The sequence below is a fragment of the Porites lutea genome, assembly GCF_958299795.1.
Source record: "Porites lutea chromosome 5 unlocalized genomic scaffold, jaPorLute2.1 SUPER_5_unloc_1, whole genome shotgun sequence".
Lineage (NCBI taxonomy): Eukaryota > Metazoa > Cnidaria > Anthozoa > Scleractinia > Poritidae > Porites > Porites lutea.
Genome location: NW_027332288.1, coordinates 98,347 through 117,202, shown reverse-complemented (window position 1 = coordinate 117,202; position 18,856 = coordinate 98,347). Strand labels below are relative to the sequence as shown.

Sequence of the window (18,856 nt, the reverse complement as noted above, 5' to 3'; positions counted from 1 at the left end):
AAATCTTCCAAGTGCCCAACTGCCCCCAGCATGAATTACAGGATCAGATAAAGTTTCCCAGGATTTCTCAGTTGGAATATCTCAGAGGCCATCAGAATTCACACCTTCTCAAAGGCAGAGCGTCCACAGCCCAGCACAGGCGAGGTTGGCTAGATTAAACATGACCTTTCCCAAGTGATGGGCTCCTAATCTTGTGAGTGTGCCACCTTAGATCTGAAATTAAATAAGAAGCTAAAACTTTAAGTCGACAATGCAAGCCCATTAGCACTTTAAAAACATAATAGCCCTGTATTACTTGGTGTTACGATAAAATTCCCAAAAAGAGAAAGAGTTAGTAACAATCCTACCTTTTCACTAGTTTTTTTTTTTTTTTTTTTTTATATAACGTCACATTACTAGCTGCAAATTAGTGGTACACATCATGTGTACATCAGATGTCTCATATCACTTGCCCTCTTAAATCCATCCTCTCCATTTTCTTCTAAACAAGGTTCTTGTACTAGGTGATGTCATCCAGCCAGCTCTAGTTTGCCTTCTCCATTGCCCAGCCAGCTGTCTTGTTTCACCCCGAGTCTGTCCTCTCCATTATATCCAGTTGCCTTGTACTACATCTAGGTGTATCTTATGTGATTCCGCTGGTTGATGTGTTCCCATCTAGTGTCCAACACTGTTCGCCCATGTAACCCTCTCTCAGTCTACCATGCTTGTTATTGCTTTCTGATGGAGAAGAAAGAAAATTCATTTCACATGAACATTTAAAATTAAAGGCACCTGTAAATTTTAATAATCAGTGCTTCTACCAAAAGATGGATTCTGAGTGACAGGCAAAGGGTACTTGTACATGTATTACCAATTTGAAAAATTTTTATGTTACATGTATTTTCCAGAGTACAACTAATACAAAGGTCGGCAACATAAGGCAGCATTCATTATGTATACTGCAGGGGGCGGGGGCACAGAGGATATTAATTTTTTTAAAAGGGCACAATTTTTTTAAGATCCCCCATACATCACAGAGAATTTTCTGACAACCTCCCCCCCCCCCCCCCTCCACCCAGTCTTGCTGAGGAAAGTAACATATAGACAATACTGTCGAAATGGTGGAGAGGTCAATGTTTAAAATAAAAAACTAAAAACAAAGGTAACAAAAGGTTCACAGAGTTTTGTGAAACAAAAATATCCAAAGAAGAGGATATAAAGGTACAAGCACTCTACTTTTTAAGGCCCAAACTCTGTGTCAAATCACTTTGGCAACTGAGGGAACTGACTTAATCTTCAGTGGGGATGCTCTTGAACATGTAGATTGTGCTATTCATTATTTTGAGAAGCAAAGTGTTGTTGATGTTGAAGATGATGATGATGATGATGGTATTGATGAAGTTGTTAATGCTGCCGATGATGATGATCACGATGATGATTATGGTGGAAAAGAAGAGGGTAGTAAGAATTTTGGTGACAATGATGAAGATTAGAACATGCCTTCACAATAAAAGTTGTAATGTGTTTTGTACAGTTTAATAACATTCGTCAGCAAATTTTAAACTAGTGACATTTTTTTCAAGTTGTGTATGCTATTAATTTTGAGCTATAAAAAAATTTAAGACATTCCAATGTCAACTTGTTTGCATAGAAATACTAATTATGAAATATTTTTTAGGGGCATAGCCAGCCCATAGCCCTGTAGATTCGGGCCTACAAATTTTTGGTTTGATCACTCTACCCACTTGTAATAAATCATGCGTTGTTGGGGTGAGCTGAAAAGCTTAAGAGCTCAAAGTGTTGGTGAGGTCAGTGCGTACTGGTCATAAGTGAAATTTTCAGAATAATTATGTGGAAAGGAAAGTCAGCCAGGCCTACAAGTAGTCGAAAAGGTGGCTATGCCCCTGTTTTCTATGGCTGTTACATTAGTCTATAGAGCTCTATTGTTTGGTTCCAGAAAATATCCATACCACCCCCACATAAGGGGGGAGGGGGGTCAATTTGCCTAATATTCCAGTGGAGAGGAGGGGTGCACCATAGGGAAATATTTCCCGAGGGTTCTCGTGATGCGTAAGAGAGTAACAAAGAAAAAACACAAAAACTTACCATGACAATTTATTTGCGAGGATTATAAAAAGCTACGAAAGTTAAAGAGCTACTAAACATAAGGGTTAATGAACATAGCAAACATAATTATTTTGTCAGTCCCTTGGCGTGACGTCTCACGCGAAACAGTTTGCCGTTTTTGAACGGATTTTACAGGACTTTTATGATTACTAAAAAAGTCAAGCGTTTTCATTGCAAAGCTAATTGCTTTTACAGTGTAAGTCAACAGCAGCTCTAAAATTTCAATGAAAAGGTTAATCTTTCTTTAACTGGAAAATTGCTGTTATTTCTGTGTTTAGCAGTAGCCACTAAAATCAAGACTAATGAATGGCCTGAAATGTGTGGTTCCAGAAAATATCCATACCACCCCCACGGAAGGGATTTACCGTATGGCCCCCTGCCCTCTGGATTTTTCCAAAATTCGCCCCCAAAATTTACCCCCCCTCCCCTCCGGAATTTCCAAAATTTTTGCACACCCCTGGAAATATTGCTATCTGTTATTGAAGTGAACAAAGAAGTAGTTTTGTTTGCTAGGATGCCAAATTTTGTGAGTTTCATGTATTTTCTGTTGAATTGTATAATAGATAGGCAAATTCCTTATGCCAACTCCTTATGCGCTCAAGTCACAAACAAATTTTGTGAGTTTCACGTATTTTCTGTTGAATTCTACAACAGATAAGCAAATTCCTTTTGCGCTCAAGTCACGAAGAAATTGTTGAAAAAGTTCTTGGCCACACGAAAATTTAAAGTAAGGTCGCGAGGGAAATATAACTGTACTTTTCACTCACTGCATCAAGAAGAAAGCAAGACTTGAAGAAGTATAAACAAAGAGACCAGGACAGTGCGAGTATCAAATTTTGCTCGACCAAATTTGCATACATGTGTATTTGAGTTTGCGGTAAAATTGCTAGTTGCTGATTTCATTGATAAGAAAGTTGTCATGCAATGTTTGACGTGCTGGAAAAGACTCTCGTGACTTCTTTGTGATAGAGAAACAGTCAAGTGAAGAAGAAATGTAACCAATGAAAAATCTTTGGTGTAAGGCCATCCCCCTTTTTTTTCATTTAGCGTTGCATGCGTTTCCTGATATTGGGTTGGTCGGTTGGATTGAAAAAAAAGAAACTAAAAAAAAATCACAAGAAGTCTCAGAATAGAAGGCCCTGGTACCCCAGGAAAACGTTAAAAGTTAACATTCACATATATTTGGATTCACAAAATACATAATATACTGTAAAAAATGTTCCTGTTTTCGTTCCTGTTCTTCGCTATGCTGTTACTAATATGCTCATTTTTCAGAAAAATGGTTTAACCACATCGTTACTTTTTTTTTGGAAAATGGCAAAAATTTGGGTTGGTCAGATGACACTAAAGGCAGAAAAAAAAGAGGATGGCCTAAAAGATAAAAAATATTATTTTCGAGAAATTTGTTGAAAAAAAACTTAAGTATTGAAGGGTGTTACTAAATAGAGTAACGCAGTAACAAGTAAAGAGTAATGGAGTAACGAGAAAATGAGTAATGGGATAAAAATTCAAGAGGTTAAGAAAATAAATCAATCAATCCTAATGAAAGAAAAAACATAAAAATGGTTGTAATATCATAATAATGATCTTTTGTAAAGAAAAGAAACACTCAAATGGATTGGTTCGCTCGAAGTTGCATTTAACATCAATCAATGCAGAATAACCGAAACATTGTTACTGCCAGGGCATGAAATTAACTCTTTATTGTAGGATCTACTTGGCTACTTAATATTTCAAAGTGGTAGCCAATTCCATAAGTCAAATAAGTCCTGAGTCCCCTGAAAAAAATATAAACAAAACAAAACAAGAAGAAACAGAACAAACAAGGAGAAAACAGCCGGTTTACTAGATGTTATTTTAGAGCTGAGATCCTCCAAATCGACAAGTTTTGAACCCAAATAATTCTAGCAGGTAATCAAAGTAAGCAAAGAGGACCCCTACATATCTACTTGGCATTTGCCAACAACAGAGTTTCCTAGTGAAATATGTGCCATTTTGCATGATTGTCATACAGACATTGGTGTTTGTATTGGTTGCAATTTCACGCCCTGATAATATGCAATTTATTACACGGACTCATTGTGAGCCCAATTTTAATTTGTTAAGCCTGGGCTTAATAAATAGCTTAAAGGCAGCTACCCCCCTGTCAGCGCTGAATTCTGTCAGGGACTTTTCTGCTTATGGTCACGCTTCGGCAAACTTTAAAGATAAATATTGGTGTGTTATATGAAACGCCTGGGCTAAGACTGATAACAACAACTAACAGTATTTTGAAGTCGTAGAGGAGCCCCCCTCCACTTCTGTGGTCTCCCACTTATGATCCCTTCGGGAAAGGAATGATCATGTCTTCTTCTAGACGTACTTTGAGATCAGTCTCTTATATTAGGACCTAAGAGCTGAAGTGGCATTTGCAGATGGTCTTTACCATCCTGCTAAGTACTACAAAGAGGGACCTACATTTGGCATAAGAATACTTTCGTTAACAGTTTTACAAACTTAAATTAATACATTAGTTATAACAATCGTTCACACTGAAACCTTGAAAAATTAGGGTAATCCCATGCCTTGTCTAAAAAAGAATGCGTCACAAAAACTGTCTGTTACTTTTCTTCTCAATAAGCACAACGAATACCGCAGTATCAAACTATATTAAAACCATACCAAAATCAATGTTATTGAGGCAGATGTCGATGTTGGTACTAATGCTACTACCTGGGTACTACTCATTTCAGTTGTACATAATCTTTTCAATGATTTGTGACAATTGTTCAGATACTCGGCACTTTCAAAATAGTCTTCCTAATCCTGGGCTGTAGGAAATAACCTTTTAAGGTGAACGATAAACGGAACATTGTGTTACTCTATCTGCTGGATAGACATATTCACCTGTACATAACAGCCGTAGCCAGGTGACTTTTTTGGCGCGAAAATACCTTCGACTTTGCTGGAGAGAGCGGTGGGGGGGGGAGGGGTTGACGTCGTTGTTTTAAGCACTTTTTGGAATACACATAGCTTTCGAGATTGGTAAAGGTCGTTATTAGGCTATTACAACCATTTTTATGTTTTTCCTTCAATAGGATTTATTTATTTTTTAAACCTCTTGAATTTTTATCCCGTTAGTTGTTTTCTCGTTACTACGTGACTCATTATTCGTTACTGCATTACTCTGTTTAGTAACACCCAATATTGAATAAAACATACGTCGATACTGTTGATAATCGATTGATAATATGAAAGTGAAGATGGCTACAAAGGAGCAGAGATCCATAACTATTCATGATAGGTTTGTAAACAAACTTCGTAACATAAGAGACCTCGAGAATAACAGATCATTCGACACGAGTGGCTAGAGATGAAATGGTTTTGGGATGGAAACTCGGCTAAAATTTATCTTTGAACAGATAGGTTCAGTTCCTCCAATGGTCGACAATTTCTTTTTCGAATGGATAGCCCTAGCCATCCGAATGGATAACAATTTTTTGAAACGGATATCCCAAGCCGTTTGAGTAGATTCATGACAATTTTTTCCAAACAGACAGCCCAAGCCGTTCAAACGGATGACATTCTTTTTGGAACGGATAGCACAAGCTGTTCAAACGGACGACAATTTTTTCCGAACAGATAGCCCAAGCCGTTCAAATGGATGAAAATTTTTTTTTGAACGGATACCCCAAGCCATTCAAACGGATACCAAATCCGTTCAAAAATGGCAAAACATTTTTCACGCATAGAGTGCTGGTGATCAGGGGCACCCAATGTCAATTTTCCAAAAATATCTGTTCGGAAGACGATTTGAGATCTAGAATTTTCGGAACATTTGTTGTAAAATTTCTTGCTTGCCTACCTCTCCTGGGATTTTCAAACATCTAAAAAATGGTATACATGCCCATTATTTTTTTAACGGATTTTTACCCTAAAAAGGTCACTTTAGAATTTTGGGAGCCTTTTTTCTAGCCAAAATTTTCAAAAAGGTGACATTTGATCCCTATAATTTTCAGATCACTAAACTTTCAGCTAGGAAATCAGAACAGATAAAAATTTTTAGGGATAAAAATATGCCTACATCTACCATTTAAATACTAACATACGTTTAACAATGCTATGTTTAAGTGGCTGAACTATACTCTCGTTGGATGCGCTGAGTAATTAAGATGGTCTTCTTTTATAAAAAAAATCCACAAAACAATGCTTCCTTTTTTAATAAATGGAGAAAAAAAATACAACCCTCCGCTTTCCCCCTTGCCCCTTTCCAAAAAATTTGAGATCCCCCCCCCAAAAAAAAAAACCTCTGCCCCTTCCCAATAGAGTTTTAGTTTATATCAGTTATTTATAACTAGAGCAATGACCGGTACTTGTGACCTGTGACCTGTGACGTGTATTCTGTACCTGCCAAATTTCATGTTTCACCTTAATTTGTACCAGATGTCCTAAATTAACTTGATGATTTAAGCTATAAGCTTAATCCTTTAATTACCATCACCAATAGGTCACTTGCACTAAGAGGTCACGTGACCAATACTTCCCTTAAACAATTAGTTGGAGTCCTGCTGATGCCAAAAATTGACAGGGCACATAAAAATTATTTTGCACCCAAAATTTGAGAGGAAAAGTATTTAAGGGATATGTTTTATGGCACTTTGATTTTTCAACAAAGTAGTATGATTTGTATTGGCCGCCATGTTGGAGGGCATACTCTTGCCCTCCAACATGGCGGCCAAAACTACTTTTTGCTTACATCTTGTTAAACTTTTGATAGTTACGCTCAGATGTGCTGTAAACGTTGCCACATCCTTTTTTCAACATTTTCCTTGAAGTTTAACTGCAAAATTTGTGTTCAGAAAGAAGCTATTCGTAATTTTCAAAATCACATTTTGGTCACGTGACCAGCTACGAAGTTACTCATTTTAAGACAATGGTGCAGGTTTGAAAACCCAAATCACTTTTATTTTGTTTAGGATATGACCCACTAATCATTTTTTGAAGGCAAAATCATATAACTTTCATTTTCATAAAAACGATGTCACATGACCTCTTAGTGCAAATGGCCTATATTACTTGGTTATGAGACCATCGCTTTCGGCGAAATAGTCTTAAATTTAAGCTTAACAGTAGATAACTTAAACTACAATGTAATCAAACATAAGCCTACCTCACAAGACCCGTGCCAGATTTTTCACGACTTCTGCCATGCCAAGTACGAGAATTTTTGGATCATGAATAAAGCCAAGTGTTGAAGAGTAAGTAAAAGAACTGCTGAAGCTCAAATCCGAGTTCCAGAAGTCTAATTATGTTACTTTAGATCCAATTTACTTCACACGTGAACTAACCTCAATAATCCGTCGCCATATTGGTTTCTTGTAGAGCCCAGTCTCTCAATTGGCGCATGCATCTCGCGCGGGCTTTTGCACCACTCGTTTCGCGTTTCTCGAGTACTCGTAAAACGCGCTTTATGGCGCGGGCGGTCAGCAAAGTAAACATTTTCATGCTTAATATATATATTTAGCCAGGGCTAAAAGCGAAGCTCCTATTAACTCGAATTTATAATTTAAATCAAACAATAAACTTGTATTCCACAAATCAGTTAACTTTAGAGCACATTCATGTGACTTTTGAGGGAAAGGCTAAGTGATTTTAGAGAAAAATAATTTGCAAACACTAGTCCATCTAAGAGTGAACTAAATCTTACATCGAGTTGATAGCCTTATATGTACACCCAAAAAGTAGCAATCATCTTCGATCACGAAGCGACTGAAAACAAACGGCACAGCGATTAAAATTGTAAAAGAAACTACTAACAATCAATAAAAGGAAAATAATTCGGTGAAACATATACAGAGACAACAGTTTTCATTCACGAAGACAAGCATTAAAGTGTCTCTGAAAATCCTTGTTTATGTTTTAAGCCGGCTTCCCGGGGTTTGCTTTTTTCAAGATGAACTCGAGGCAACAAAATCGCTCAAAGCTTTCTTTTACAGCCAGAATTATAACTAAATATTCTTTGGAACTTCTCCTTTCTATTTGCGGTGAGAAAAAGTCTAAAGGCTTTTTAAAGTTCTATAAGCTTATAATCAAACCTAATACTCGGTCAGATCATTGTCTCAAATCTTACAAACGTGCATTAACCAAATAGCTGCATAAACTACGCTCGACTTCATTAAATTAGATATAAAAAACAAACATCAAATACAATAATTACTCAGGCTTACCATCCGAGATGCACTGGAAACTATCAAGTAAGGCCAGAATCGCTTCAGACTTTTCAACCGTCTTACGTATCAAGCAAGGTGAAAAACGAAAACGATGCCATCCGAAATCGGATTTCCGACTTTGCCAAAGCGACGTATTTCTGAACCAAAAACCCAATAAACAAACTGGCCATGAATGACAGAACACTCTTGATAGCAGCTGAATTTCATTTTGTACATCTAGTGGAAAAAGACAGTTAAAAACATCACAAGTTGACACAAAAATCTGTCAGCTTCAGCTGTCAAAGTAAACAAGAGTTAAGATGCTGAATAAATTTTCCGCCTGAACTCACCTGTCAAATTTTGACCAATCAGAGTAAAAAAATCTGACGTAGAGCGTGACGAACGCGTGACCTTGGTGAGAAAAGTCAAAAGCAACTGGCATGTCTTCCCTGCCTGTAAAAACTGGCTAAATTTTAGCTTCCGAGGTCAGTTTGAAATCAAAATTTTAATTGTGCAGCACATATAAAACACAACATATTTCATATAAATTTAAAAAATGAAACTTGAGCCTTCAATCATTTGAAAACTAGTAACTTGTCAGCGGATAACTTCAAAAAGATACTGGACCTCGATGGGTCGACACCTGAGCCCGCGATACGGTCAGGTGATACTGGTCCGCGGATACCCTGTTTTGACAGCTGTCAATTGATCACAACATTGATGTGCAATATGTGTGCAATATCAGTCTTCCTGTGCTCCCAGACTAGCTAGAAAGTGTGAGATTAAACATTGGTTGCTCTGTGGTGCGGACGGACGGGCGGGCGGTGTACGGTTACGTGATTACCAAATTTTCTGGGATAGGTAGATTTACTTACCCATGGTGTTCCGCAGGCGCGCTTCGCGCGCCAGAGCTCCGCTATTACTTGTCCATGAACTTTTGCGAGTTGTGAGCGAAACTATAGTAAATATTACTTCTAACAGTGACGAGTACAACTGAGTAATGAAACCAAGTCCACCATCCTCAAAGCAGTACAACGGTATGTTCACTACACAGTACAAAAAGATCTCTGGGCGTTGCCGCGATGGCATGTCCCGTGGCTTTCACTACCCCTAAAGAGAGCTATTCGAAAAAAGCAGGGTTTAAATCGCAAAGCAAAGCAACTCCAGGCCCACGAAAAAAAAAACAAAACAGAAAAGCAACAAAGAGTAAGCTTTTAAAACCTACAACGATTACGTCTCCAATTTATTGGATTCCACAACAAACCCTGGCCTTCCCACCCTGGGTAAGCGTTTCTGGTCCTTTATCAAGTCAATGGAAAAGGACAAAGTGGGTAACTCTCCCTCCCGGGGAGGGGGGGTACTGCCATATATGGGCTATATAGGTATGTGCCGCTGTGAAGGGTATGGTTTTCAAGCAGTTTACTCTAGGATAGGGTATATAAATCAGAGCGTTTGGCTCTAGAATAGGGTATCATTTTTCAGGAAACTGATCAGTTGGTTGAAGATTTTATCTAGACTAGGTACACAGCTACTCTAGGATAGGGGGATTTGGGGAGTTTACTCTAGTATAGGGTAGCAAAATTCAGCTGAACTAGCTCTGGTAAAGGTTAAGGGTTCCAGGCTCCCAGCGGCACATCCCCACCCAGAAATTCCTAAAGTGCCCCCCCCCCGGGCTCTCCCTTGAAGTAAAACGGAAACGGATTAATATCGATGATTTTCCCACAGAAATCGATGATGATTTTTTATCGATTACTATTGATTGTCATCAATTTTTTTAATCGATCGTTATCGATAAATTATTTTTTCCGTGACTTCGATTTCTATCGATTTCCGATATCGATCGATTTTAATCGGCGGATTAAATTGATTAACATCGATGATATCGATTGATTTCCGATATCGATATTTATCGATTAACTACGTCTGGAAGCCTTCCCCAACATTTTTCAATTGCATTTTGACACCTTTGGAATTGCTAAGCTGTTAATTAATCTCGACATCAAAAAGGCTGCTGGCCCAGATCAAATCCCATGCTGGGTACTGAAAATCACTCAAGAAATTGCCCGATTCCTGTAACAGTTTTTGTCACTTTCACTGCAGATAGTCCTGCACGGGACTGGAAAAAAGCGAACGTACATGCCATCTTCAAAAAAGGTTACAGGTCACTCGCCCGGGGAGGGGGGATTCTTGGGTTAGTTTTTGCTGGGTATGTGCCGCTGGCCTCTCAGAGCCCCAACTTTATCATAGTCTAATCTGTGGCCAATTATAGACCCCATCTTAGTCACTTTTGGGCAAATATGTGAGTTTCGCGATCCCAGCTTAGTCACTTTCTATTCATGTATCTTCCTTATATTGAATAAAAAACACTTCACTTTTCACCTAAAGTACAAACATTCTGGTACGTTTGCTAACCGTAAATATGAAGAACTGTCTGACCCCCAAACTCAGAAAATGTGCGACCCCATTCTAGTACCTCTATTGAAAATGCGACTCCATTATACTCAAACCAGTCGTGAAAATGCGACTCTATCCAGCGGGAAATCCCCATTAACCTCTTATAACGAAGTACCAACCCCCCCGGGTCACTTGCCTCGAGCTTCAGACCCATTTTCCTCACTTCCGTCTCCTGTAAGATCATGGAACACATCTGATATTTAGTCACATTATGTCCCACCTTGAAGAGTTCAAGATCGTGTCTGATATCCAGCATGGCTTCCGCAAATCACCCAACTGCGCATCACCCTCGAAGATCTTGCTAAAAACGTTGATCATGGCAAGCAAAGCGATATTAACTTGCTTGACTTTGCTAAAGCTTTTGATACACCAACGCCTCCTAAGCCACTACGGCGCACAGGACACAATCAACAAGTGGATTCAAGCTTGGAAGGCTTAAAAATTCGCCTGTGTCAAGTCTCAACGGGAACACTTGGGAAGTTTTTCCTTTTTTCGAGCGGATCTTTCTTGCGTTAATGCTATGAGATGGGTAAAGGAAGGGGCGTCGCGGGGGGGAGGGGGGTCCTACGCACGTTATCACGGACATCAAAAAGTAGAAATAACGCATCACAGTGATTGAAATTATGTGTTTACGGTTAATTTTACGGAAATTTCTGAAGTAAAAGGACAGTGCATGGCTGGACCTGTTCATAATGCCACTGTCTGCAGAGTTGTCGTTCTCATCAGTTTTTATTGAATATAACCTTTGCCCCCTTCTGCGGTGGACTTCTCTAACCGACAGAGTTTTATATCAATCGAGGATCCTAGACAACGCTTTTCGGACTCAGCTTTCAAACCAGAGTTCTCAATGAACCTCAATGATGTTTATTAAGTACCCTTAAGAGCTTCAAAGGATGAATGCTTACTGTTAATGGGTATTTGAATTCGTTCTTTATTTCCAAGAAAACCCATGGTTCCTACAGCTTTGGGATCTACATAATATATCATTCCTGCTAATTTGAAAATTTGCTCATTATCACTGTCTGCCATTGCACCCGAGATCCCCACGCGTGTTAGCTTCACAAAAATAAGAGTTAATTGGCTGAAAAATGCTGACGTCACGGAAGTCGTTTCCCAGCTCGGGATCGCAGACGATATTTTCTCGGCGGGTGAGACACAAAAGAGCCGACAAAGGCGTCTACTCTCGCAGGCTAGCTCATTTAGGAAAAATAATAACGACTAGTTTTCTAAGACATTTTAAAGAAGTTCATATGAACTTCCACCAATTTTTTTTCCAAAATTTGTCTTCAGTTGAAACTTACCATCTACTTTTGGTTCTAAAGCTTTTTCTGATTGGTTATTTCATTCTACCCAATCATAAGCAAGCACAGCAAGTGCATGAAACTTTTTGGTGAAGCGTTATAACCTGGGCATAAATCGGACTGTTTAATTATCTTGCAAAGAAAAGTTATAGGCAGGCATACCACGTTCCAAGAATATATCGATATTTAACAACAACCAAGTCTCATAAGATGTTATTATGCCTTGAAAGGAGAAAAAAACGTTTCACAAGGATCATATCAATCAATCAATTGGCTACTTTAGCCTTGACACACCCTTACTCATGTTTCCCTGCAGTGCCCCCAGAGGCCCGGTAGATCGGCACATTGGACACATAAGATCAATACAACAACAAACCTTTTAAAGTTTTCTTTATTCGTTTGCACCTAAAAAGCAACGATGACGCATGGAGTTGTTCAGCTACGGCAACTACGGCAAGTCGCAGTCGGAGGCGTAAGCGGAGTCATAAGAGCGCTTATGACCTAGTGAATATCAAAAAAATAATAAGTGCGACGGAATCGGAGTCAGAAGAATAAAAACGTTTCCATTTTCTTCCGACTCCGTCGCTTACCTTCCGCTTATGATCAAGTGAAAACCAGATTGTTGGATTCGGAAAGAGAAGCGGAAGGATAAACCAATCACGATTCACTTTCACACGCTTTGTGGTTGGTTTAGATCTTCTGCTTCTACTTGCGTCTCCGACGACCCAGTTTTTACTTAATCGTAACGACGGAGTCGTAAGCGGAATCAGAACGCTGTTTTCACTAGATCGTAAAGTTCTATGCTTCTGATTACGAATCGGAATCTGACTCCGTCGCTAGTGTAAAACCAGCCTTAAAATTAAATCTCTACTTTGGGCCTTTCTCTCTCTTAAGAGTTGCTACAATAGCAACCACAAACTTAGCATTCAGTTACAGGGCGTTTCTTTACCTACTCCATTATTTCGAGCGCGTTAAACATCCGTTTATAATGCTCCACCAAGAGTGGGAACTTCTCAAATTCTCCAGGAACATTTTTCTTACCCTACGAAAGAAAGTTGTTAAAGAAGTCAAAGAAAGTGATGTCAGCACAGCATCGGATAAGAAACAGAAAGAAATGGTAGTTACGCTAGAGGCGTAACTGTTTACTAGAGTCGCCGAAATCTCCATTCTCTGCGACCGAATTGCCAAATCCATCGACACTCTTGAAGCATACAGTTACCAGTTTAATGTTAAAATTGTGGGTATGCCAGCCACAACGCAAAATGAAACCTCCGATCAAACTGTAGCTCTCTGCCTTAGGCTGTTTGAAGCCCTTGGAGTTGAAGATGTTTCGCTTAACGACATCGATATTGCTCATCGGATACCGAGCCGTTCTGCCTCGAACACGCCGAATGCTACCGTTTGCAAATTTACTCGAAGACTGGCAAAGGGAAAAGTTTTGGCTGCGCGAAGGAGATTGGAGAACCTCGAGGCGTCACAGTTAGGCTTCCCTGACGATTTTGATATCAGTCATATTAACTTGTATGATCATCTAACTCCTCGACTACAGGAGCTTCTCTTCGAGAGCAAGAAATACAAGAACGCCAATAACTTCAAATTCTGTTGGGCGAAAAACGGAGCTGTCTGTCTGCGCAGAACGGAAACATCAACAGTCAAAAAGCTAACAACCCTAGACGAATTAAATGAACTGCGGGAGTCACGATAAGCTAAGTACTTTGAGATATTAGAGTTGCATTAAGCGGGGTAATTCTGAAAACCTTCTTCGCTCTATCGCTTAAATTAGCTTAAAATGAAGTTACGCCGTAGAAATAAGGTCCAAGAAAAAGCTCAAAGATCAACACTCAAAGAGCTGCCTTACTTTACTTTTAGAGGCAATTTAGCCCTCTTTCATGGCCAATTTAATAATTCGTTTAGTGATTTCTGTATTAAAGTATTTGTTTGTTTGCTTGTTCAGATTTAATGTAATTAAAATAAAACTGTGATAGAATATTATTTATTGTAACTTAAAATTGTACTTTTCCTTCCTTTTCCTTTCAATTTATTTTTCTTTTAACTGGTCCGCCTAGATTAGCAATTGCTATTTTGCGGGCCAGTCTATTGTAAACAATAGTCTTATGAAATAAAGTTGAAGTTTATTGAAATAAAGTTTAGTGTCCCCACTAAGTGGGGACACTAAACTAAGTTAAAAAAGAATAAATCAGTTAATAAATAAATTAAAAATGAAAAAACAGAAAAAAAAAAAAAAGAATATAAGAATTAAGAAATTAAGAAAAACTATGTACAGTATTAGCAAGTGAGAAATTAGAGAGAACTATATACAATATGTACAAATGTATCCATTATCTTATAAAAAATAAGAAATAAAAAAATTAAGAAGTGCAAAGAGAGCAGTTAGAGCAGTTATTGTCATCTAATAGCATGCTAAGATCCACTTTTCTGATGTTATACTTGAAGGAGGACAACGTGGAAGCTTTTTTTCACGTTACTAGGAACAGAACTCCATACCTTTGGGCCCATATACCTGAGCGAGTGCTTTCCAAAGGAGACTGTGTTGAATATGGGTATAGTGAAGTCATGATGTTTTCAACAAGGAACCCAGTTTCAGTGTTCAAAAGTGGCCTTGTTGTCAGTATGGCCTCTCCCTTTTAAGCAGCATCGCCAGATGGCAAGGTCATTGACCGAGGCTGTAGCAAGCCTTTCGGGCTGGTAGAGGTTAAATGTCCTTACACTAAATTTCATGTGAGTCCCCTAGAAGCATGTGCCGATGGAACTTTTTTTTGCAGAAAATGTAAATGGAAAGCCAAGGCTGAAAGGGGGGCATCAGTACTACTTTCAGATACAGGGTCAACTAGGTATTACAGGAGCAAGTTGGTGTGACTTTGTTATCTATACTAACAAAGGCAAGAGTATAGAGAGGATCACATCTGACCCTCAATTCTGGGACGTATTGAATGAAGGCCTAAAGAAGAGCTATTTTGAACATTTCATAGCACCAGCTTCTGTAGAGTTCAGTAACCATTAGAAGGGTTAACTACCCTAATCTAATCTTGGCACGAGTAAAGAGAAATTTTGTGTCTCATACCTAACTTGATATGTTTAAAACAGAGTATCAACCAACATGGTCTGTATAATAAGATAGCTTTCTTTATTCTTTGATTTTAAGATCTTTAGAACTACATGTAAAAGCTGACATCTTTTAAGTGTTTGGGACTGAAAGCAAGCGAATCACATTCTTAGTTTTAGTTGGTTTAGAAAATATTTGACCTGAGGTGTATCATCAGGTTTACATTTATTAAATTGACTGAAATTCTGTAGTGTGCCTCAGAGCTCTACCTAACTCAGTGTTAAGTGGAAATAAGAGGGTCCTGAATGTTACATAAAAAGGCACAAACACTCCACATTTGGTTTACTACCCCAAACAAACTGAGGGGTACAACACTATCCCATAAGTGAAAATTCTTGATTTTATTGATGGCCCGTTCAACGGGTATTCAACAGAAGCAATTTCTTGAGTCTTGATAACATCTTGTGCTGTCATTTGGCTATTAGACCCTAAAAAGGGGGGAATGTTTAGGGTTACACCCAGCGGGAGTAGGTCTTCAATTGTAAAACCTTTATCGGCCATCACGGTGTCACCATTGTCAAACTCTAACTTCAGGAAACCAATTCGTTCAACAATTTCGCGATCGGAAATGCTTCCACTATATAGCTGACTGATAAAAGTTATAGCTCCACTGGGAGCAATTCCAACTAAGCCTTTTAGAGTTACATGGTTCTTATAGGAGCTGAACAATTTGGAATTCAACAGAAGGCTGGAAGGCATTTGGCATCTAATTTCTGTACAATCGATTATTACACGGGTGCAAGAGTATTTCTCTTTAAAGCTGTCAGGCATTGTAGCTCTTATAACCTCCCTATTAGGCCATATAGATACTTGAGCAAATTTTAAATACATGTAATTTATCCAAGAAAGGAATGTTCTGCTTACTGTCGGCTGTGAAATACCAAACAAGTGAGCTAGATGTTTTTCTGCAAATCCCCTTCTCAGTCTGCAGAGAACGAGGAAGAACTCCTCTCTGGGTTCTAAGCTTCTTCGTCTACCTATGCTAGTACATCCATCTGGTTCCTCGTTTCCACTATCGTAAAACTCCTTTTGGACAGTTCTTTCTTTTGATTAACAGTACCTAATGTTTTCCCCTTTCGATCCAGCATTTAAAAATTCAAACACAGCATTAAATGTTGCTAAATTATGAAATCCCGTATAAAAGGCAATGTCCTCGTCGGTAGTAAAATTGCGTAGCTGAAAAAGGCGGGAATCTTTAAGGCTCCTCTGGCGTTTTAATACCTCTATTTCAGCCTTTAACTTCGCATTTTCAAGTTTAAAACCTCGAATTCCTTCAAGTTCTTTAACTTCTTCTGTTTGATCTTCACACGAACTTAAGCTGTTTTCCACATCATAATAACTAAAAGCTGCTGATGAAGTACAGGTTTCAGATGTTGCTTCAGCTGCATCTGCAGTTGTTTGACTTTGAGATGATTGCAACTCCTTGTTTGTACACTCTGTTGTAGACGAAAGATTGCGACATTTAGGAGGTGCTCGCTTTCTCGGAGAACCTTTGGACCACGAAAATCGAGATGGAATTACCCCTGCCTTTACATAAACACGCTGACCTCCTATAGCTTTAACCAAGTCCTCCGGCTTAAAATGACGAGAACAGATCTTCGTGTTTTGGTTAACTCTAAACGCTTTTCCTTCGTCTCGACGAATGGCATGGAGCCAACGTTTTTTGAGGATAACGTCGTCTGGAAACTTCAAGTAAGAAATTTTCTCCCCGTTTTCGGATCTGTATTTCTTTTTGGTATAGTTTGGAACACAACAATTTTGCGGCATTTTCAAAAACTGGCGCCCTTCACATCAGGCGGCCATTCTTATTTACCAGGCCCAACTAGCCTCGTTTTCAAGTTGATCGCTCCCAGTCTCTTTTCGTTCTGCATAGGGTGTATAAAGAGCTTGAAAAAACAGTAAACGAATATCCATCGGCGCTGCCTGGAAATTGGCCTTAAAATAAGGTTAATTATCAATTTTGAAGGTGATAAGTCCAAAAAAAGCGACAATATTGCTTTTCAAAGTCCACCCAAAATTGTACAGTCTTTTGTATGGTAAGGGGAAGGTAACCAACTTACAGCTTTCCAGGTCAGCACTAGAGGTATCAGTAGAAGTTTTCATTAAAAGGTTATCAATGACTGCATGTGGCTAGTGCTTTGTAGAATATTACATTTAAGATAAAGCAATGTTGTATAAACACGATAGTCGGTCATTTAGGAAATAAACTTCCCACAGTTTTGTAGGTAATGAAATTATATTTCAAATTATTACGTTTAAATCAAAGAAAAAATATATAAAAGGCTGTCAAGGCAACGATAATTGAGCGCGATAACAAATTAACCGAGAAAAGTCGTATGATTACCCTTTAATAATTCGCCCAATTTGAGGGAATCCGGATTCTAGGATGCGGGAATTTTTCCTTAAGGAATCCTGAATCCGGGAAATTTTTGCTTGTCGAATCCGGAATCCTGGGCCAAGCTCCACTGACAAAGACTGGAATACAGTACCTGAAACCCGGAATCCACGGCGTGGAGTCCAGAATCCAAGACGGTCTTGGATTTCCTTACGTGAGATGAAATAATATACTCGAAAAAAATTTACTGGATCACAATTCGTCGCCAAAACACATCCCAGTGTCACGTGCGACCTTATCTTAAGTCTTTCTTTTACTGTTTATTAGCAACCTTTAGCTCTACATTCCTCGAGATATTTTCATTTTATTTCCTTCCTTTGCATTATACTTCCTCGTGTTTTTCTCTGTTAACTAAAAGCTGCATTTCTCTCAGCCAATTAGATTCCAGAACATGTATATGAGTTCATTAAAAAACTAACGTTTGGTAGTGTTAAATTTTAGTTTGGTCTTGTTGTTTTTGAGCAAGAATCATTTTCCGCTGAAGTTCTAGTTTCAATTGCCGCCGCAGTTCATCCTCCTTTCGTTTAAAGCTGAGCTCCATGGCATTCTTTTCCCCTTCGAAAATTTTGGCAAGTTCATATTTTTGAATTCTCAAAATATCAAGACCTTCTTTGAGGACTTCAATGCTCTGCAGCAGAAAAGCTCGCTCAAAGAGTATTTCGATTCACATTCGTCTTCCACGACTTTGCGCAAAGAGGTTATCTCCTGCTGAACCTTTCTGACATCGCAGCTTTTTCTCTCTCAAACGATCCTAACAAGATTTCTTCCGTTTTCGCAGCAGAGTCAATAGTTCTCTGTTGTCCGCTTTATTAAAGACGTTGTCACAACAACTGCTTGTTCCATTCGCCGTTGACTTTGTGTCTAGCCCAGGTGATGGAATGCATCGAGATGAACGTGTCTAGTAAAAAGGTCGAATGATCTCCTCAGATCACAAAGTTCGTTCCGAAAGAAGTCTTTTTCCTCTGTAAGGACTCTAATAAGCTCGTCTTTAGATCTCGTTATCATCACTCCTCACTCTCAATTCAAAGTTGTCCTTCTCTTCAGCAAATTCTTTCACCATTGTCTCTCGCACTTGTTCCAGTTCGTCTTCAAATTCCTCCATTTTTCGCCGCAAGATTTCGTCAAGTTCTGTTTGACACGAAGATTCTTTGGTGTCTATAATCTTTTTTCCACGGCCATAGCTGACACTTTTATCAGAATTATCAACCCCTTTGAATCGGAAAAAAGCTTCTCGTCTGCTCTCCGTCTCAGTTTCGCTGGATTTGAAACGTTCGCTTTTGTTTTCCAT

The 18,856-nt window shown here is 38.8% G+C and overlaps 1 pseudogene; it reads right to left on the bottom strand.

Moving 5' to 3' along the window:
* Nucleotides 1–17,998: 17,998 nt before the first annotated feature.
* Nucleotides 17,999–18,856, bottom strand: LOC140925366 (uncharacterized; annotated as a pseudogene).